The sequence below is a fragment of the Ambystoma mexicanum genome, chromosome 2p, assembly GCF_040938575.1.
Source record: "Ambystoma mexicanum isolate Mex_15411 chromosome 2p, UKY_AmexF1_1, whole genome shotgun sequence".
NCBI lineage: Eukaryota > Metazoa > Chordata > Amphibia > Caudata > Ambystomatidae > Ambystoma > Ambystoma mexicanum.
In genome coordinates this window covers 219,896,146-219,919,602 of record NC_090923.1, presented here as the reverse complement: position 1 = coordinate 219,919,602, position 23,457 = coordinate 219,896,146, and positions in this window count along the sequence as shown.

Here is a 23,457-nt window from a genome sequence, read left to right as displayed (position 1 = left end):
ATTACATAGCAATTGCTCATTCCACCTTCCCCCAAGAAATGTCTAGAATGAGTCTTTGTTCTTGTTTTGGGCATAAAAAGGCCGCAGATTTATTTTCCACAACATCATAAAACCACACTGTACACATTAGTGGAAATAACTCTGAAGATGCGGCGACTGCTCCGTGTCCAACAACCTGCTTCCCCCTTTCATTCCAAACGTCCAGAATAGGCCCAATTCTCCCAACCCTTTGCGCCTGAGCCTCGCATGCCCATGCACGTGTTCCTGGGTGGGGAGAGTGCCGTTTCCTTGGGGGAAGATGAGCCCTTGTTGTTCCCCCCAAACGCCCCTGCCGCTTCGGCTCCCAAGGGCCGCTGGTTTGAGAAGAGCAAAGACCCTTCCGGCTTTCTCCTGGCTCATCCGGAGTCTGTCTCTTGTGCTTGCTCCCCCAAACACCGCCACGCCACAGGTGGGTTACCGCCCACCATGGCTCCCCACTTCCTTGCCTCACATTTTTGGGATTTTGATGCAGAGATTCCAGTACAACGATCCATCCCCATTGGTGACAAGTGCACCCCATCCTTGAGATAATACTCGTGGGATTTCCAATTAATCAGGCCGTGCCTGATCTGGCCACATCCTCTGCCCCTCCCGAATTTGGCCACTGCCCAATTCAGCTTCCACTTGGATCTCCTCCTGGCAGCGTGAATATTCGTGCCTTTCCATTCCAGGGATTATCTCCGACCAGCTGATTTCTGCTTCTCCCAGTTGTCCTGTCAGCTCCTGCAATGAGACCGTCATTTCCTGCATTAAAAGCCCTGTTTCCCCAGGCTTGTCAACGCATTACCTCCCGGCTGTATGACCAATATGTCCTGTTTCTGCTGCTTACCCAGCAATTTTCGCACCTGCCCCTGCAGTTGCGCCTATCTCATTCCCGGCACCCTGTGCCCCACATCCTGCACTTGCTGGCCGTCCACCCCTCCTGCTTCGCCGTCCAGATTGCCCCTGGCCTATACACAAGTGAGTGTACTATCACTCAGCCAGATCTCCTTCTCCTCCGGGCTGGTGTTACTTGGGTGAGAAGGCAGCATATCAACCTTTCAGTTTATCCGGCTGATGTAACTCTTAAAACACCCAGACCTCCATTTCCCTATCTGCTGCCCCCAGCCCCTGTCTGCGGCCGGCGTGGCTGCCCCTATCCTATGTGAATGCGTCCCACACCTCCCCTTTGTCACCCCAATTCTCCCTAGCGCTCGCTCCCTAACCCTACTAACTGGAAGCGGCTTAGTGCGGACCCATCCTGATGAAAGAGCAGCGCCTCGCCACTCCTGCCTCGAGATTATTTCCGACCAGATGCCTCTTCTAACTGTGCTGCCAGTCCATGCTATGAGAACATAATTGCCCTCATCAAAGCCCCCTTCCCAAGCTTGTCAAGTCTTTACCCCTGAGAAGTGTGCCCCAGATGTTAGGTTGTTGCTGCTCACTCAGCAATTTGCGCACGTACCCCCTGCCCCGGCGCCCCTTTCCTCCCGGGTACACCCTGCCACCATCTCGTGAATTCGCAGCAACAAAGGATTGTCCTACTTCCCAGAATCTGGTGGAGGCAGAGAATGTTCTTTACCCCGTGACCCTAAAAAGGACCTTGCCCCCCAAGTGCAACTGTACCGGGCTGGCCCCATCCGGGTCTGCCCATTCCCCATAATTGTCTGATTTTACAGGAAAATTGGCGTGCAATTATTACTCCCCATTCCTTTCCCTTAAGACCCAGTACCGGTGGCAAGTATTACAGTGAAATAAGCTGCCACTCGTGTATTTCAGAATCTGCACCAGCAACCCTGGTTGGATTCTGCACCAGCCATGAGTAAACGCCTTTTTGAACATCATCCTCCTTCATGTTCTTCCCACTGTTTACATTGGGTGTACTGCTAAACCAGGCACTGGTGTTGCCCCTAGCAGGCTCCGCCAGGCTGCCCACTAACTCGATACAGCTCCCACTTGCTCATGCAATGCCAATTTGTTAATTTTTAGGCGGCATCTACTGTGGCCCACTGGTGGGGAATTCTATACTCACACATCCACTCTTACTCCACTGTGGATGTCCCTTAAAACTAATTTTTACCTGTTTTCTACCTGATCAACCTTACCATTCTGCTCCTGTACAATGACCACCTTGCCTAGTGATCTTCTCCAATTGTGGCACCCTTGAACCTGTATTTGCACAGGAAACCATTTATTCCCCAACACAGACACAAGGCATTATGTTCCCATCTTTTAGGGACTTATATGTTTTCCTTTTCCAAAACCATTACCTTGTGAAAGGACCTTCCCCATCCTAAACCCAGTGGTCACCCTACTGATTAATTCGCCAACCTGCCCTCACTGGGCACTCCTGGTCGATGCAATTGCTACATGCCCATCTGGATCATCTACCCTTTTACGTAACGGCCCCTGAACTCGCTCCCGATCAGCCCAGCGTATTATCAACATTCCTCGTAACTACTGCGTATCCCCTTATTCGAACCACTGCATGCTATATTAAGGCTGTCTGCCCACTCGCACCCTGGTATGTGTAGTCTCCTCATCCACGAGAGGGACATATTTACATCCATACAACCTCTACCTTTATCGCCTAGCTGCCATGCGTATTGCCCCCAATTTTTTCCTCCAGTAGTGGCCTTCCATTCTACTCCCCCTTCACAGCATAATGAAACTAATTTAGGAGAAGTAAAATATGTATGTGCTTGACTTTCAAAGCCACCACAATTTAAAATGGCTGTAAAGGCCTGACATCTAGGGATTTCTTAGCGTTCTCTGATTCATCTGCAATGAAATGCAGCCTGGTGTCTCAACCGGTCAAAGAAACGTCTGTTTACCTCCCTGCCCAAATCTGCCAGACAAAGGCACCCCTGCCTATCATTTCCGCTTTCCTGTACCTTCCGGAGGGTTTCACATCACCTGGGCTCTGACTACCCAGTACCTGGTTTCAGGACAGGAGTGCGCTTGGAGACCTGAAATCCCAGATCATTGCGGAAACATCAATCAAACCAACATGACTGTGAAAATGCCTCCATATGTGCTGATCATTCCCAATAAACCTAGCATCAGGCATTAGCCAACTGTGAGACCCATACAAAGAACCAACGGCAGTCTCCACTCGAGGTTCCTGCATAACTCGCATGCCACCGCTTGGCGGCTTCGGCCCCCCGCACCCTGACAACAGCCATTCCTGCAGTCCACCGAAAACACTGCCCCTGTAAGAGGATTCAATTCAACACTACAGCTAAGTCAATGCCTAGTCTGGGATACTGAATGGAAACCCTTATTGATATATCTTTACGTCCAGTTCATGCGTTCTGGATGACTACCCCTATATAACACCCCTCTCTTGGAATCCCCCTGACCCCACTGAGCCAAGAAGTAGTTCTGTTTTGCAAGTTTAAAAGGTTTATTTGATAATTTAAACAATATATATATATATATATATATATATACATATATATATATATATATATATATATCACACTTTAATAAATTAATAATTGAATATCACACTTAATCTGAGCAGTAATCAATAATGGATAGTCCGGCACTAGCACACTTCTTTATAATCAATGATGAGTGGTTATAAGATGGATACGATAGCAACAATACTCTTATGGTTTCAAATGGATGCAATGTGGAATGAAATGCAGTACAGAAAATAACTTGATTTGATTTCAACAAACCAATGTAATCACTTTTCTCTGGCAATCCACTCCCCCCTTTATGCAATGCAAGGAAATGGAAGAAAAGCACACAGTTCTCAGAAATGCGATCAAATGTAATTCAGTTCACCCCAGCAAGGTCAGACTACAGAAGTTTGAAACACAGGCCCAAAATGCTTTTATATGTGCTGACAATGAAGTGAAAAATATGCTAAAATGCTTTTATATGTGCTGGCAATGAAGTCAAAAATATGCTAAAATGCTTTTAATTCCCTCTAGAGGTTCAGGGTGAGTGGTATCTAGTTAATATTAGTCCTGGCACACTCTAGCAATGATTCAGGGATGGTTCTTAAGAGGAAAACAATTTTTTAGCAAGGAAAGCAAGGAAGCTGCTGTTTTCACACGTGGCTGGATTTTTAACCAAATCGCAAATCGCGGTAAAATTTGCGAGTGCGAGAATCGTGATTACGGCAAAAGTATGAGGAGTAGGAAGTGGGTTTCTAGTCTTGTTGAAAAGGTAAGATTCGAAGCTTTCAGAGGAAAGTTAAACCAAGTTCCTAGCCCAAACGGTTCCAGAGATACGAACGATTAAATAAAGGTAGTTTTTTGGATTTGAAATTTTAAAAGTTCAAAGCGACAGGTTACAGCTTGCAGATAGAAAATGACAGGTGACAGCTTTTAGGCAGTTCTGGTTAGATTAAAATAGATTGAATTATATTATTTTAACTAAGAGATTGGTTCTGCACAGTTCTGCTAGGTACTCACAATATATTTTTGAATTAGGCCTCGCCACGGATCTGGTCAGGTTTTGGACTGGACTCCGGTCTGGTCTGGGTCTCTTCACAGTGATCTGGGTCAGCTCTCTGGTTCTGCTAACAGCGGTCTGGGTCAGCTCTGCGCTGCTGGTCTAGCCTCTCTGGATTCTGGATACTGCTCTGCTTTCTAGGTACTGCTACAGGTTCTGGAGATTGATGGATTTGAAGTCTGGATCTCTGGATGTGAAGTCGTCGATCAGCATGCTCCGCAGCAAATGGAATTGAATGTCCCTATCTGTCCTGACTGTCTGCTTTTATGTGTTTTGAAAGTGGGTGTGTGTGCAGCATCACTAGCCAGCCCCTCTTTCAACTTGTCATTGGCCCAATTCTCCCCTCTCCCATGATTGGGGAAGGAACTGCGAGTCAGAGTGATGCTGTAGGTTTTATGTGTCGGAGGATCCTCCCCTGGTCAGTTTGCCCACAAATCTATATTTGATTCAAAATGCACATTTCGCAAATACATAGTGGTTTGTCATTGCATGTACATATTACCTATCACATGAGGTAGTCTCTGTCCCAAATCTGCTCTTCCTAGGAGCTTGGGTTCAAAAATGGCAACATATTTCACTTTTTAGTCGGGTTACCAATATTGGATTTTTCCCCGCATTTACACAGATGTGCCCATGGTGTGTGGGCATTAGGTGGTGGAGTGTCAGATTTTTAACATACATACATTTAGAGTAATATCCTCTTTTCCGCTCAAACCCCCCTGAACATACCACCGGGTCCTACCACGTCTTCAAATGTGCACAGAAAAATCACAAGAATAATGATATCACTTATAAAATTTTCACAAGTCCGCTCTATGAATGATCCATCTTTTTAGATTTATGTTCTGGCCCCAAAGGGGTGTGGTTTCCCCCAGCACAAGGTTGAATTTCTGGTTTTTCCAGTTCTGCCAAGCCAGCTTGCTCTCACAGGCAGTGCTCCTCCCCTTTCCTTCCAGGAGGAAGCCACTTTTACGGCCCCCATAATAAAACATTTGCCTGAGTCAGGACAGGGCTTTGTTCAATTTCCTGCAGAGCCCAGGTACTTCAATCAGAGAAGTGTCATATCCCTTTTGGTGGGAACAGCAAAAGGCAGGTAGGCCTGGGAACACAGCTGTTGTGCAAGTCTCAACTCCTGTCGGGGGTAGCTGGTGGGCAGAATTCAGTTTCATTAAGCCAGGTTTCAGATAAAATGTCACTTTTTGTTCCCCAGTTTAAGTCAAGACAATTTTTACATATGCAGCTAGAATGCTGATTCTAAGTTCAAAACTATGACATTTTAACAGTGACAAACTATGTGGCAGTCACAAGTCTGTCCCTCAGTTTATTTACACATTTCGATTTTTGGTAATTTTAAATCCAGTTTCAGTTTAAGCCGCTGCAGACCTGCAGAGCTCAGCCAGTCTTGTTATAAACCTTCAAGTCACTTCAGAATATAACTTTACATTGTATCCACCTCTTAGTAAGACTTTCTTTGGCCTGCTTTGGGTTCATTTATTAAGTTTTACACAAATGTCTGGTGTTGTATTAAAACGCCGGCTTTCTGATAGTGGTGAGTACTGGTAATGCAACCATTTTTGGGATTTTTCTTGGATTAATGCATTCCAAACAGGAATGGTTCTTACATGGTAGTAAATCCTTGCTTAACATTGTTTTGATGGGGCTCCTTACAGTAAAATGGTTATGTGGAACCCCACAAAAGGGTTGGATCTTTAAAGTGGTCCGGTGAGCCACGATTTCAGCAACTTTTTGACATCAATAACAGTGGATTTTGTTAACAAAGATCTTTCTTTACACTGGTGGGTGGCAAGTGAGGTAACCATTTTGCTGTGCGCACAAACTGCATGGTTCTCCTGGATTCTGGCGCACTTGTGGTCTTTTTGGCCATCTTGGATTTTCTAAGCCCACAGCACCAAATGTTGCAGCATGATAGCTCAAACGTGGGTCAGGACACCCAACAAATCCCCCCACGTGACTGCCCTTTGAATTTGAGTCGATGGGGAGTCGGGTGCACAAGGGTTTTGACCCACGCACTGGTCTGTCCGCATAATCTTCTTCCAATTCTGCAAATGGCACAGTTCAGCATCTTTTCCTCCATCCGGTACTGATCGATCGGTTCTCCTCGCCGGTCCTGATGAGAATATTGGGCGGTACCCTGGGCCCCTTGCGGCTCTGCTCCCGGTCTCCGGATCTTCCTCCTTGGCCAGTCTCAAGGTTTTCTTTCTCCTAGGACGACAAAGGAAGAGCGGCAATACCTATTCATGGACATTTCTCCCCCACCATTGATATAGTGGGGTGGCATATATATTTTAGAACTCAACCGATATGAACATGCACATTTTCTTTATTTTAAATTAAGAGACAGGAACCCATAAACTTGAGAAACACAGAATTTGATAGGCTATATGTAGGATCTTTTAGGGTTGGAATTGAATTACTCTGAGACAGTACCCTCTAGGATTCCAGAGGATTCCTCCAGTTGTTGCAGAGCGTGCCTGGGATGGCAACACTTCAACTGGTTGATGTGGACCCACTTGTCTTCCCCCTCTGCCAAACCGCCTTTGGGGATGCGGATCTTGTAGGCCACAGGGGAGATCTTGTCTATAATCTCAAAGGGTCCCTTCCATGTAGGCAAAAATTTCCTCTGTTTGGCCTGGTTCCTTTGGAAATTGTATAAATAGACCCGGTCCCCCACCTGATATTCCTTCCTGGAAGTTTTCAGGTAATAGTGGGTCTTCATACTCTCAGCTGATCTTTCTAGATTCCGCTGAGCATAGGCAAAAGCATGTTGAAGGTATTTCCTTAAATTCTCCACATACTCATGAGTTGTGGAGGCATTTATCAACGTTTGCTCTTGGGTTCTGTAGAGCAAATGTTGAGGAAGCACAATCTTGCGTCCAGTCATCAACTCAAATGGTGACATTTTGGTTGCAGATGAAGGGTAGATCTGATGGCCATTAGGACCAGAGGTAATCGGATATCCCAACTTCGCTCACAATCTGCCACAAACTTCTTTAATATGCTCACAATGGTTCGGTTATATCTCTCTACTGCCCCAGAAGAAGCAGGCCGGTAAGCAATATGCAACTTCCTTTTGACCCCCAGTATCTCCCACATCTTTGTCATCACTTCACTGGTGAAGAGGCTACCTCTGTCTGACTCAATCCTTTGAGGTAGACCAAAACGGGAAAATATGTGGTTAATCATCAAGGCAGCTGCCGTTTCTGCCTTGCAGTTTGGGGCTGGGAGACATTCCACCCACTTGGTAAACAAGCATGTCACAGTCAACATGTACTTATTCCCCCTAGCAGAGCGAATCACGGGGCCTACAAAGTCGATTTGCAAATCTGACCATGGCAGTGTCATCCCCCTCTTTTGGAGAGGTGCACGGTGCGTGAGGGATGATGGCTGAAATTGTGCACACACAAGACACCCCTTCAAGTATTGGTCAAGGTCCTGCCCCATGTGTGGCCAGTATGCAACCTCTCTTAAGATTTCCAGTGTTGTGTGAAACCCCCTATGACCGGCGGTGGCCGCATCATGGGCGTGACTTAATATCAGGCTTCGGAATGAGGTAGGAACCACCCACTGATCGTGGCCAGCTTTAGATTTCCTTACCAGCAAACCGTCTTGGATTCAGAACATTTTTGGACATTTCATCAACACTCTTAGGTCCTCTTTCCCAATGTAATCGGTATCCGTCAGGGGAAAGTTCTCAGGGTCCTCAAGGTGTTGGTAACACTTACCAATAATTGGATCCCCCTTCTGAGCTGTAATCAAATCAGCATCAGGGGTCTCCTTACTCCATTGTGCAATTGAAAGATCATTGTGAGCATTTGTCTGGGACCTAGTGATAGCAGTGACCTGGATTTCCCCCAACAGGGACTCAATCTCCATTAGATCCCCTTGGATGGCCCCGGTTTTGGCCAGCTGATCAGCTAAGTCATTTCCAGTTTTATCTGGTCCCTCTACTTTGGAATGACCCTTGATCTTTTTCCAATAGATGGTCATCTCATTCGAGGTGACCAGATCGTCAATGTTTTGGATCAACTTCCCATGTTTCAAGGGTTTGTTGTTAGCACATAACATGCCTCTGGTTTTCCAATTAACCAGGTGCTCCACGAACCCGTTCCGTACATAATCAGAATCTGTGATTATGACCAGTTTGTAGAGTTGATGTTGGACAGCAGTGAGGATGGCTTGATGCACAGCCATCAATTCTGCCACCTGACTACTTCGGGGACCAATTTTGTATCCAGCGGAGGGTTCTGGAAACTCCTTCACCCATGCATTCCCTATGCCAGCCACCAGTTCTTTCTCCCCATCGTTGTCAACATGGTAAGAGCATCCATCCACATAGACAGTGGGCATTCCCTCACACTTGTCTTCTTCAAAGACTTTGTGTGGGGAATTAAGGTATGCCTCCGTGTTGTCCTTGATCTTTAGACTTTCGTCCTCGAGACAGTTTTCTCTGGCACAATCATGCAAGTCAGCCAGACCTTGCGCGAGGGGACTCTTCTTGTTTTGGCCATATCTGACCTCCACAGGAAAGCCTTGCATTGACAGAATCCAGGAAGTAATTCGGGAATTACTCACATTTCCAGCCCGGATTCTGTCACTTTGGAGATATTGCAGAGGCTGGTGTGGAGTCTCCACTATGATGTGTTCCCCATGGATAAACGGGCGGTAATTTTTCAATGCCCACACAGTTGCCAGAAGGGCCTTCTCACAATCGTTGAATTTTTCCTCCACAGAGGATAAGGTTTTGCTCGCATAGGAGATTACTTTATTGACCTTGTCATGCTTTTGGTATAATACCGCCGTCAAGCACGTATTAGAGAACCCCGTCTCCAGGAAGAACTCCTTGTTTCTGACAGGGTAAGCTAGGCAAGGTGCTTGCGAGAGGATTCTATTGAGTTGTTTTACCGCCTCGGCTTGTTCCCACTTGACCCCCCCCCTTCAGGAGATGAATCAGGGGTCTGGTGATCTCTGCGTAGCCCTCAATGAACTTTCTGCTGTAATTAGTCAGTCCAAGGAGGCTCCTTAGTTCCCGCAGAGTTGGGGGGTCTTTCAGTTTCTGAAGTGCTTCCACTTTCTTTTCCTGGGGACAGAGACCCTGAGGAGTAATCTCATGCCCCAAGAAATTAACACGGGTTCTACACCACTGTGCTTTCTGAAAGGAAAGTTTTGCTCCGGCGGCCCTCAACTGGGTCAGAACATAACGGATCTCCGCTATGTGTTCCTCCACAGATGAACTTTTGATGAGGACATCATCTACATAAGCCAGGTTACCCCTCGCACCCAGGTCGGGCATGGCCTTATGTAGGAAAATATTGAACTCATTACCGGAGTTAAGGTATCCGAAGGGAGTCCGGGTCCATGTGTACTGCTGGCCCCCAAAGGTAAAAGCCAGTTTGTATTGGTCCTCCCTGCTGACAGGCACAGTCCAGTATCCATTGGTCAGGTCTATTGCAGTGAATACCTGTGACCCCTGGATCTGGGCCAGCCCTTGGTCAATGTAGGGCAGAGGCCATCGGGAAGTATGGACCCGTTTGTTGAGCTCCCTAAGGTCGGCGCAGAGTCTCCACTGGCCGTTTGGCTTTAATATTCCCAGCACCGGATTATTGAAGGTGCTGTGTATTGGACGGATTATTCCCCGGGACTCAAGGTTCTTAATTATTTCAGTAAGGGACTCCATGGATGCGAGAGGCAAACGATATTGCTTCACAAACACTGGAGTCATGCCAGGGTCCGTGGGGATTGTTGTTGTGTGGATGTCGGTGCGGCCACAGTCATATGAGTCTACCGCAAAGAGATCTTGGAAATCCAAGAAAACTTGTTTCAACTTTTGCTTTTGTTCCAGAGTCACACAGGCATCAGCTAGGTTGACTCTCTCTTCCACCATCTGCCTGAAGCCTGGAAAGACTTCTGGTTTGGCTATTTCAGCGGCCTCCTCCAGCTGGGTGGAGAAGTCCCTGGTCAGAGTGCTGATTTGGACTGGAGGCTTCAGGTGGGAAAGGCAGCCCTCATGGACCTGGAAAATCACCTCATCCCTCCTGAAGTCACAAGTCACATCTTCCTTACCATAAGGACAAGAAGTGTACAGCAGGAAGTTCCCCCCATGCCGGGTAAAAATCCTGTCTGGTGTTGTATTGTCATCACTGTCACTGTCAAAGCAGTCCTTGGGGATTGGCCCTAACAGTTCATTACCTAAATCAATGGAAAAATGTCGGTCATCAACCGCCATTCCAATAATGGTGCCTGCGGCTAGAGTAATACTCTTTAAGTCGCTGTTATCCACCTCTATTAGAATGGTGTCATGTTCTATGTTGACTAATGGAGTTGGGTTTACCCCCAACCCTTGCTGTTGGAGAGAAGCGTTTAGATGTATGTAAGCACCAGGGTTTTTCAAATGTTGTCCTCTTTTAGCTTTCACTTCCAGGGAGAATTGTCGGGTCCTTTCTGGGATGGTGACTTCCTCTTTGATCTGAATTTCAACTGCATAAGGTAGCAATTGAGCTGACCTAAATGCTTTTTCTGGATCATCAAAGCCCATGGGATTATCCGCTAATCGGGACCAAGCTTTGAAGTTTATTAGGTCCAAACTAATGGCAAAGCGATTGAGAATGTCACTGCCTAAGTAAAAAGTGGCAGTGACGTCTCGCACGACCCAACAATTGTGGACTATGCTCTTGTTGCCAATGGAGATTTTGAGCATACACCTGCTTGGCAGGAGATGTTTGGAATTGGGTGCTTCCAGGTCCATTTCCCATTTGTCTATCAGTTTGAATGTGGGAATGGCTGGATCTTTTGGGAGTTGGCGGAACATGGCTTCGCTGATGAAGCTCTTACCGTTGTTCACACACACTCGAGCGAGAACAGAGTCCTTCCCATCATTTAGCTGAACAGGGTTGAACAACTGCTCTCCAATTTGCTGAATATCAGCCAGGCTCTTAGCTGATTTCACATCTTTCTGGACTATAGGAGGGGGAGTTTCTGATTGTGGATTAGTATAGAATTTCAGAGTGTTTCCTTCCAGCGTGGAATACCACTTTAGACTGGAAGGAAGGTTGATTTTCAGAAATAGAGAGGACCCCCCATCACCAGTCTGTTGTCCTACTGCTATTACTGTCACGTCTGGAATTTGGTTATTCTGGAAGTGGAATTCTACTTGGTCAGATTTTTGTTCAACCATGTGGCATGTGCCGTTTAAACTAACATGGTTGACACTCTGTTTTAATTTTATGGGTCGGCTAGTCTGGGTACAGAGGACCTTGTTTACGCAATCTATTAGGGGTGACAACCTTCTCAGGAGGTCATTCCCCAGTAAACAAGGGGTGCCCTCTGGAGTCACAACTATGACCGGGTGTTTCAACTTGTGTCGCCCAATTTTAATGTCCAAATCTGCCGTCCCCTCGACGGGAATTTCCTTCCCGTCAAAGTTCTGGAGTTGTCCAGGAAGTGAGGTGAGAGGAATTTGGTAATTCCCTCCCCTTCCTGCATTCAGTTCATCAAAGGCCCTTCTGGACAGAAGGGTAGCTTGAGATCCCGTGTCCACCAGCGTTGAAATCGTACCCTGCTCCTGTACTTGTACCGGGGCATAATATCTTCCCTCCTTCTCCTCAAGGGGGCACAGATAATGCACATTTTTGGACAACTGGTGGGCTAACTTTCTGGTTTTGGACATTGCAAGAGAAGAAATTTGGGCAGAATTCTGTGGAGAGCCTTGGGAATCTGAAAGAAAAAGTTGGCAACTGGAGATCAGAGCCATTGTGGGTTCCCCTGGTTCCGGTTCTGGGCCGCCCCCTCCTTTTTGGAGGCAGTCATCAGGATGGGTTTGAACCAGGGGATTTTGGTATTGTGGGTTCTGGGATGAGATGATGGGCGGCGGTAACTCAGTCTCCATATCTCCCCAGTCTGAATTGGCATCCCTTGGGACCCATTTTTCCTTGGGAGGAGTTCCCCCATCTCTGAAGGAGAAGGTCCTTTCCCCAGGATCCTCTGAGGATCCCTCTCCCTCAAATTGGAAGACCTGTACCTCCTCCACAAAGTGGGTCTGTTTGGGTCCTTTGTTTCTCCTACCCCCCCTCTGCTCCTCGGGAGGCAGGCTTTCAGGGGCAGGAGATTTTGTTTCCGGTTCCTGGTTTTCCAGGGGCTGTTTACAAGTTGGGAAGGAAGCTTCCTCCAAGGCTTTACACCCCCATTCCCTTTGTGCCTCCTCCCTAGGTACTGGTGTGTTATCGGGGTGCTGCCCCCGTCATTGTTCTGGAGTACCAGGTCCAGAGTTTGGGGCATTCTGCGGTGGCACGCTCATCTGAGGGTTCTGTTGAGCCCTCAGTATGTGACCCAGATCCCGTGCCATATTTTGGACCTGGCGCTTTAACTGGGAAACCCGCTCAGGCTGATACGGGGCTCTATTTTCTCCCCTGGGCTGATCCCGGGAAGCGTAGCTATCCCTTCTCTGGTAGTACCTCGGGTTGGGAAGATTTTGGTACCCCCTCCACCCTTGGCCTCCCCTCTCCCGGATTAGGTTGTCTGGGCTCAGGGAATTGGGGAAAGAAGGATGGATGATTTTGGGGTTGGAAGTTGGGTGGATACCTGGGGAAAAAGTTCTGCCCAGGATTTGGAGAATTTCTGCCCTCCGGTGGGAAGTTAGGAGGGAAGTTCCCAGGGTCAGGTGCTTGGCTGGATCCCCCCCCCTTGGGCTGGAGGAGTCCACACATAACCCAGGATTGGTCGGTTTCCCTTGTAGCGGGGACTTACATAATCAGGAGAGCGAGGGACCCCATTTGTGGGGCTGCCTCCTTGGCTCCCTGTCTGTGACTGGCCTGAGGGCCTTCTGGGCTGTGAATTATTAGGTGCAGGTAGGTTTTTAGGCCCCCCCATCTCCAAATCCAAAACGGGGGTGACCTTTACCTCTGCCACCTTGGCAGCAGCAGGGGTGCTGTTGGTTTTGGTGTTTTTGGGCTGGTTTTTGTTTTCCACCGGTTTCTGCACCTCGTAGATGCAGGTGGCTTGTTCAATGACCCATTCTAAAGATCTTTTCTCATGAAAATCTCTCACGAGCTGGGTCATTATGTATTTGTGCAAGGCATGGAAAAAAGTATTAACAAATTCTCTGCTGTCTGTGTGCACCCTTCTGGTGGTCTGCGCAAAGGCACGCTTCAGTTCTTGCACAAATTCTTGTGGGGCCTGATCCTCCCCACATTGCAAATTGTAGGCTGCCTTGCGAGCCTCTTGAGGATTTCTGTGAACAGAAAAATGTTTCAAGATGGCCGCCTTATAGGTGGACCATCTTAAATGATTTTGGTCCTCCAACCCCGCAAAGAAACTGGAGTATTCTGGTGAGAAGGTCCACTTTACATATTGGATACAGCTTTGGCTGTCCTTCAAATGAAAAGTCTCCATCATTTGCTCATAGAGCTCCAATTGTTCCCAAACAGAGTACTTGGCGTTCTTATGATAAGGCGTGATGACACTCCTGATTGCCTTAATCTGTTTCAATGGGTCCTTAAGCAAGGCCCTTTTTGCCTTATTGGCCTTTTTGGTTCGGGTAACCCTGGTCCATTCATCCTCTGACTCAGAGGCACTGCTCCCAGAGGTTCCTGTCTGCTCTTCCAGGTTTTCCCGGATTCTGCGAGCCTGGGAGTGGCTGGCAGAATGTGGGGACCTGGTCTCCTGTGTCCTGTGCCGTTCAGAGGAGTCTTCAGATTCCTCCTTGCTGCCAGGATTTGATGGGTAAACCCCCCACTGACCTAACTGGGCAGAGGTTTTCAGGATGCCCTTAATGGGCCTACTCTCCTGGGGTTCCCCACTAAATTGCACTGTGCTTGGGTGCCCATACCCGGATGCCCGCCCATCCATTCCTGGGAGGTACTGGCCTATGAGTCCCCTGCTTCTGGCTGGATAGTAATCTGCCATCCCTGTGGCCCGGTGCTCATGTGCGCCAGGGGACATGGGGGTGGCAGAGTCCAGGGACTGAGAGAGATAAAGGCCTCTGGTACTAGGGCTCCTGAAGTTATGCTCAGGAGTTTCCCCTTCCCAGCAAACCTGGTCTCTATCCGCCCCTGCTCCCTGTTGCAATGTAAGAGCCTGCGCCTTCAGTTCCTCAGTTAAGGCCTTACTAGACTCTATCAGTCTCTCCTGCATCGCTACCTGTTGTTGAAGCCTATCATTGTGCTGGCAGAGAGCCTCATTCTCTCTCTGCGTTTCTTGATTGGTCCTGGAGCACTGGGCCAGTCTTTGCTGCAGGAGGGTTACCTCCTGAGCTGTGTCCCTATTGGCCTGCTCCCGTCTTGCCAGAGCATCCTCCACCCTCCTGGTGTTCTCTAGCAAGTCCTGGTGTTCTTTTTGGAGGTCACCCAGTCCCTGGTGGGCCAGGTGATTGTCTTCCATTTTTCTTCTTAAGTGGCAGACTTCCTGGCCTAAGGTGTCCCTTTCCTGACCAAGAGCTTGAATTTGTGACGCCAGGTCGTCCCTTTGCCTTTGGAAGGCACCAGCTTTCTGGCGCTCCTGATCAAACTGTGCCTGGGTATCCAGGTCTTTCAGGATCAGTTTATTGCTCTCCTCTTTCTCTCTGTCTAGTTGGATTTGCAGGGTGGCTACCTGCTCTGTGCATGCCCTGTTGAAATTGATCTGTTGCTCCAGCTTTTTCTGGCTCTGCAGTAGGGAGTCCAAACTGTCTTGGTGTTCCTTCTGCAAAGCCAGAATTCTGGTATCCTGGTCAGCCTTTTCCTGTTGCAGGATATCCATATCCTTCTTTATTTTAATGATGTGCTGTCTACTCTCATTTTCGGACTCCTGGCTTCCCTGCAGCCTCTGCTCAGAAGAGACCAGGTCAGATTGGCCCGTCTCTAACGCCATCTGTCGCTTATTCGCCAGATCTTGGCTTTCAGTACATTTATCCTGCATGTCTCCCATATATAGGTACAGGTATGCCGCTATCCTAACCATCTTGTATTGTTCATCCTTAGCTTTAGGAGCCATGTATAGTTCACTCAGGGCCACATGTAAGGGACCCTGATCTCTCCATATATCTGACCCTGTTTCAGTGACCTGTTGCGTGATGGCCTGCAACCAGACCATGCGGTCCTGGTGAGTCCACCCACCTCTCACAAATAACTTATGTAAGAAGTGCTCTCTGGCTATTTTCATGTCTACTAAGGTTGTCATTCTAGAGATTGGTCTCTGTCCTCACTTACAGAAGTTTATATTTTATTTTTGCAAAACAGACCTTTTCCTTAGAGCGTTCCTTTGAGGAGTGCTTTACAGCGTAACACAGCGTGGTGATCTGACCGGATATGTGTATCTGGTCAGCTGGCACGCTGTATTAATCTGCACAAGTGATAAATCTAACCCAGAATATCCCGGCTAGAGCCCCCACTTTGTAAGAGGATTCAATTCAACACTACAGCTAAGTCAATGCCTAGTCTGGGATACTGAATGGAAACCCTTATTGATATATCTTTACGTCCAGTTCATGCGTTCTGGATGACTACCCCTATATAATACCCCTCTCTTGGAATCCCCCTGACCCCACTGAGCCAAGAAGTAGTTCTGTTTTGCAAGTTTAAAAGGTTTATTTGATTATTTAAACAATATATATATATATATCACACTTTAATAAATTAATAATTGAATATCACACTTAATCTGAGCAGTAATCAATAATGGATAGTCCGGCACTAGCACACTTCTTTATAATCAATGATGAGTGGTTATAAGATGGATACGATAGCAACAATACTCTTATGGTTTCAAATGGATGCAATGTGGAATGAAATGCAGCACAGAAAATAACTTGATATGATTTCAACAAAACAATGTAATCACTTTTCTCTGGCAATCCACTCCCCCCTTTATGCAATGCAAGGAAATGGAAGGAAAGCACACAGTTCTCAGAAATGCAATCAAATGTAATTCAGTTCAACCCAGCAAAGTTAGACTACAGAAGTTTGAAACACAGGCCCAAAATGCTTTTATATGTGCTGGCAATGAAATGAAAAATATGCTACAATGCTTTTATATGTGCTGGCAATGAAGTGAAAAATATGCTAAAATGCTTTTAATTCCCTCTAGATGTTCAGGGTGAGTGGTATCTAGTTAATATTAGTCCAGGCTCACTCTAGCAATGATTCAGGGATGGTTCTTAAGAGGCAAACAAATTTTTAGCAAGGAAAGCAAGGAAGCTGCTGTTTTCACACGTGGCTGGATTTTTAACCAAATCGCAAATCGCGGTAAAATTCGCGAGTGCGAGAATCGTGATTACGGCAAAAGTATGAGGAGTAGGAAGTCGGTTCTAGGCTTGTTGAAAAGGTAAGATTCTAAGCTTCCAGAGGAAAGTTAAACCAAGTTCCAGAGATACGGACGATTAAATAAAGGTAGTTTTTTGGATTTGAAATTTTAAAAGTTCAAAGCGACAGGTTACAGCTTGCAGATAGAAAATGACAGGTGACAGCTTTTAGGCAGTTCTGGTTAGATTAAAATAGATTGAATTATATTATTTTAACTAAGAGATTGGTTCTGCACAGTTCTGCTAGGTACTCACAATATATTTTTGAATTAGGCCTCGCCACGGATCTGGTCAGGTTTTGGACTGGACTCCGGTCTGGTCTGGGTCTCTTCACAGTGATCTGGGTCAGCTCTCTGGTTCTGCTAACAGCGGTCTGGGTCAGCTCTGCGCTGCTGGTCTAGCCTCTCTGGATTCTGGATACTGCTCTGCTTTCTAGGTACTGCTACAGGTTCTGGAGATTGATGGATTTGAAGTCTGGATCTCTGGATGTGAAGTCGTCGATCAGCATGCTCCGCAGCAAATGGAATTGAATGTCCCTATCTGTCCTGACTGTCTGCTTTTATGTGTTTTGAAAGTGGGTGTGTGTGCGCATCACTAGCCAGCCCCTCTTTCAACTTGTCATTGGCCCAATTCTCCCCTCTCCCATGATTGGGGAAGGAACTGTGAGTCAGAGTGATGCTGTAGGTTTTATGTGTCGGAGGATCCTCCCCTGGTCAGTTTGCCCACAAATCTATATTTGATTCAAAATGCACATTTCTCAAATACATAGTGGTTTGTCATTGCATGTACATATTACCTATCACATGAGGTAGTCTCTGGCAACATATTTCACTTTTTAGTCGGGTTACCGATATTGGATTTTTCCCCGCATTTACACAGATGTGCCCATGGTGTGTGGGCATTAGGTGGTGGAGTGTCAGATTTTTAACATACATACATTTAGAGTAATATCCTCTTTTCGGCTAAAACCCCCCTGAACATACCACCGGATCCTACCACGTCTTAAAATGTGCACAGAAAAATCACAAGAATAATGATATCACTTATAAAATTTTCACAAGTCCGCTCTATGAATGATCCATCTTTTTAGATTCATGTTCTGGCCCCAAAGGGGTGTGGTTTCCCCCAGCACAAGGTTGAATTTCTGGTTTTTCCAGTTCTGCCAAGCCAGCTTGCTCTCACAGGCAGTGCTCCTCCCCTTTCCTTCCAGGAGGAAGCCACTTTTACGGCCCCCATAATAAAACATTTGCCTGAGTCAGGACAGGGCTTTGTTCAATTTCCTGCAGAGCCCAGGTAATTCAATCAGAGAAGTGTCATATCCCTTTTGGTGGGAACAGCAAAAGGCAGCTAGGACTGGGAACACAGCTGTTGTGCAAGTCTCAACTCCTGTCGGGGGTAGCTGGTGGGCAGAATTCAGTTTCATTAAGCCAGGTTTCAGATAAAATGTCACTTTTTGTTCCCCAGTTTAAGTCAAGACAATGTTTACATATGCAGCTAGAATGCTGATTCTAAGTTCAAAACTATGACATTTTAACAGTGACAAACTATGTGGCAGTCACAAGTCTGTCCCTCAGTTTATTTACACATTTCGATTTTTGGTAATTTTAAATCCAGTTTCAGTTTAAGCCGCTGCAGACCTGCAGAGCTCAGCCAGTCTTGTTATAAACCTTCAAGTCACTTCAGAATATAACTTTACATTGTATCCACCTCTTAGTAAGTCTTTCTTTGACCTGCTTTGGGTTCATATATTCATTTTTACACAAATGTCTGGTGTTGTTTAAAAACGCCGGCTTTCTGATAGTGGTGAGTACTGGTAATGCAACCATTTTTGGGATTTTTCTTGGATTAATGCATTCCAAACAGGAATGGTTCTTACATGGTAGTAAATCCTTGCTTAACATTGTTTTGATGGGGCTCCTTACAGTAAAATGGTTATGTGGAACCCCACAAAAGGGTTGAATCTTTAAAGTGGTCCGGTGAGCCACGATTTCAGCAACTTTTTGACCTCAATAACAGTGGATTTTGTTAACAAAGATCTTTCTTTACACTGGTGGGTGGCAAGTGAGGTAACCAATTTGGTATGCGCACAAACTGCGTGGTTCTCCTGGATTCTGGCGCACTTGTGGGCTTTTTGGCCATCTTGGATTTTCTAAGCCCACAGCACCAAATGTTGCAGCATGATAGCTCAAACGTGGGTCAGGACACCCAACACCCCCCAACATGATTACCCTCCCATTGAACACTATTAGGCCACCCCTGTAAGCAATGCCTTTGGGCTCCTATCTTAGCTGACCTTCCAGGGAAAAAGACTGTTTATTGTGGCCGCCTCATGATTTCCCTCGCCATGGAACCTGTAGCCCAGCGGCTAAATGCGATCACAACCTGTACGGGCTGTTCGCAATTAGGTTCGGATACTAACATTTCGGACAGCCACCGAAATCTGATACACCGAGGTCCCCTCCCAGAACCCACTGATATCCCTGTATGCCAAGCTTCGACCCCCGACTTCTACCTTTGCCAGAGTTTCTGACCCAGTTCGTACCTCCCCAATATTCTCGCATATCAAAACAGTGTCAATTCATCGCGCGTTTCATAATGCGTGCCACATGCGCCAAATCCTGTATATATCGCTCAAAGGGCTGTGACCGCTGACACACGTTATCTACCCCTTTTACCGTCAGGCACCCGCAAACCATTACTAGCCCCATTCTTGGAGGTCATCCTACTTACACGCTGTGCATTCCTTTAATATGTGAACACTTGTGAATGGGCGCATTATGAATACCTCCTCCTCGCATATTCTTAGTTTCCATTCCAACTACGGGGGCTGAATCTAGAAGGCATTTTGAAATGCTGCCACCCTTCTCTGCAATTACATAGCCCTTATCTTTGCTGGGCCCATGCCGCGGCACAGGGCCTATTTATTCACTCTATTCTGCATGCTCCGACCCCAAACTGGCATCGCTGAAGACTGCGGGGTGGCATCTGCTTTTGTAGTTAACAAGACGTGCGGTTCGGAACCGCCCGAGACCCGCCATTTATTAATCATTCATGCAGCATACAAAGTGTGCCAGCCACTGGCCCACATAATACTTCAGCATTTATATAGCGCTACGAACTCTCAGACTTCTGAGCGCTTCTTATTTTCCCACGGTGTGTGATGGCCATTTATTGAATTCGGCAGAGTGCCTGGTTGAGTTTGGCCCTGCCGGGGTCCGAACCTGTGCCAGCAAGCTCTGCACAGATGTCAAAGAGAGCGCTGTACACGCAGTGCCACTGGACCAGCTGTTGGCCCTTCCTTTTCAAGATGACTCTAACAACTTACCCACAGAAGCAACTACCTTGATAGTAACGCTTTGCCCTTTCAGTCCATACAGAAAATCGTATTGGGGTCGCCTCTACCACCGCACCTCTGCGTAATTACATGCCGCTATACATTTGCGCGTAAAATGCTGCCGCTCATAAACACCAAGCAATGCCTATACTGACTATAACCTCCGTACCTCAATTTGCAGAGTCCTCTGCATTGAACCGCCCTTCTCAGTTCAGCACATGAGCAACACAGCTGACTTGTGGGACGGCGCCCGCTTCCTTTAAATCCATACCACCTCATGTCCTCATACAAGAAAGCAGAGCGTCTGAATCGTATGCTACATCTCGTGCAGCTCCCACAACTCGCGCGCCAAAATGGCGTTAACAGCCACGCTCTCGCCATGGTCAGACAACCCCTTGTTAAACGACCCACGGAACACGACTTATAACCGGCGGGCACTTTAAAACCATGTATTTATTGCCGGTATAGTACATTTACATACACACGTTTACCTACAGCCACAACCCCCCCCCCCCAACATGGCTCAATAAATCATGTAACCAAAAGTAAATGCAGAAACTGTCCCAATTGTAAAATATCGGAATTTCCTCTTTAACCAATGTACTGCAGGTCTCTTCATGTGCGGCCATAACACCTGACATCCGTTCCTCATCGCAGATTAGCACGGGCACCTCAACGATGATGCTGTAGGAGTATGCCTGGAAAGAAAAAGGATTTGAAATACCCACAGCCGTGCACTAGCGATCCATCCAAAACTATCCAACACTCCGCCTGGAGCTACCCCCGCCTGGGCGCCCCTACCGGCACACAGAGCGACACGCAAAAAAACCTCAGCCCTTCAATGCGAACCTGAGAGCATAATCTCCCCGGATGACCATTATTATTTACACAGCAGGTTCTCCGCATGCCCGCAACACATGGCGCCGCTGCCAAAAAGTGTAGCCTGTAACACCTGTCCGCTACTTTGGTTGGGAAATGTTACAGCCCCCGCCATGCCCAAAGTGACCCATACTCGGCTATCATGTGTACCCTTCTCAAAAAAAGAAAAAGTTTCATCTGCACTCGTAGCGCGTTGTTGTGCCTGCTCTCCCCCTCCCCTCCCACTTCCTGGTTCTCCTCTCCCTCCCGCCTCCCTGCCCGCCCACACCCCCCTCCCCTTCCTCTCCTCCCTCTTCCTATAAGTACACCCTTCGGGGCAGTCCTCTGTCCGGAAGCCTCCTGCGGCTAAGGGCCCCAAGGCCAAGGGCGACTCCTTCAGTTGCGGCTCCCTGTGTGTCTGCAGGTGTCCGCAGGGGACGCAAGGTGCCTGTACTTTGCCATTTCCACCTTCGCGCGGCCCACCCCACCTACACCTGGTCTCTTCCTTCGCATGGTGTCTTCACCTCACTGTGTTCCACAGTTGAGGTATACTTGGGTTTTTTCTCCCCTCGCAGGATTCTCTAACTTAGGTGGCCTCTGTACCTAATACTCATTTACTGTTCTGAAATGTGGTAAACTACACCTCCGCAGGTCGTACCTCTGATCTGTACCCCTCCCCGGAAGTCCTTCAAGGATGGCAACCTTCTCCACTTTGCCACTCTTAACTCTCGCTCTGCCATCAAGCATTCCTCCGATATATGTCGCCTTCTTGAGGAACTGGACCTTGACGTCCTCGGTCTCACTGAGACATGGTTCACAGCCAGCTCTGTCATGAGCTTTGACACACTCCTACCTGAAGGTTACACGATCCTCTCTGTGCCCAGGCCCAACCATGCAGGGGGGGGTGTTGCCCTTATCTTCCCCGAGTGGATTCCTGCCACTGTCACTCCTATGCAGACCTACTCCTCTTTTGAATGTCTTGTCTGCCGACTCTCTCTCTCTCCTAGCCATTCCCTTACCGTGGCTACTATCTATCGGCCACCTGGTCAAATTTCCTCCTTCCTCTCTGAGTGGGCTGACCTCTCCTCCTCACTCCTGTCCTCTACCACTCAACTCCTCTTTCTTGGTGACTTCAACATCCACCTAGATGCCTCCTGTCCCCCCACTGGACTCTTTCGTGACCTCTGCGACTCTCTCTCACTCTCTATTCTCCCGTCTGGGCCTACTCATTCTGCAGGGCACACTCTTGATGCTCTGATCTCTTCTGACCTTCCCCTCTCTGTCCCTCTCTCCACTCCTCTCTCCTGGAGTGATCACTTTCTCCTATCCTCCCACCTCACCCTCCCAACCCCACAGGCAAATCCACCCTCATCATTGCCACCCACCTTCTCGGTCATCCGACCCATGAAGCGCGTGTCAGTTGCGGCTTTCGCTGCCACCTTCTCGCCCCCTCCTCCCCCTTCGGCTGACTCCCACCCTGACACAGCCCTCTCCTTGCTCCACTCTGCTATATCTGATACTCTTGATATCCTTGCCCCTGTCATGAAAATCCGCCTGAAGCCCAAAGCCAAATGTAACTCCTGGTATGATTCGGATCTCGTCACCCTAAAACGCAAGTGCAGGGTGGCAGAGAGGAAATGGCGTGCTTCATGTTCATCCTCTGACAAACTGGCCTGCCGCCTGCTCCAAAGGCGATACCGTCTCTCTGTTCTCACCAAGAAGAGAGCCCTTATCCAAGCCCGCATCTCTGCGGCATCTAACAACTCGGCTGAACTCTTTAAAATCTGCAAGGAGCTTGCCAACCCTGCTGCAGTCTCTACCTCTCCTGTCCCCTCCCAGGCCCTCTGCACTGCACTGGCCTCCCACTTCATCTCTAAAACTCAGGACATCCTGTCCTCACTCTCCTCCTATCACCTCTCCCCCTCTCTTCCCTGCTCTTCCTCTGGCCATTCTGCAGCCACCCCTCCTCCCTCCTTCTCTGCCTTTCCCCTTTTTTCTGCTGACGAGGTTTCCAGACAAGTCTGATCTATGAAAGTCTTGTCTAAACAGATTCACCCCTGTTCCTCCAAAACTATCAAGGACTTTTGCAACCACTCCTTCGCCTCTGGAGTCTTCCCATTCCCCCTCAAGCACTCCCTTGTGCACCCTCTCCTTAAGAAACCCTCTGCCGACCCCTCCTGTCCGGCTAACTATCGCCCAATCTCCATCACTCCCTTCCTGGGCAAGCTCCTGGAGAAACTGGCCATCTCCCAGCTTAACCTCCATGCTGAAGCTGTTGATAGTCTCCATGACCATCAATCTGGCTTCAGAGCGGCCAGAAGCATGGAAACTGCTCTCCTGAACATCCGTGAGGACCTGCTCTTGAACCTCGACTCCAACACTCCGTGTGTTCTCATTCTGCTCGATCTCTCTTCTGCCTTTGACACTGTCAACCATGCCATTATGCTCAACCGTCTCCGTGATAACCTGGGTATCACTGGTCAGGCTC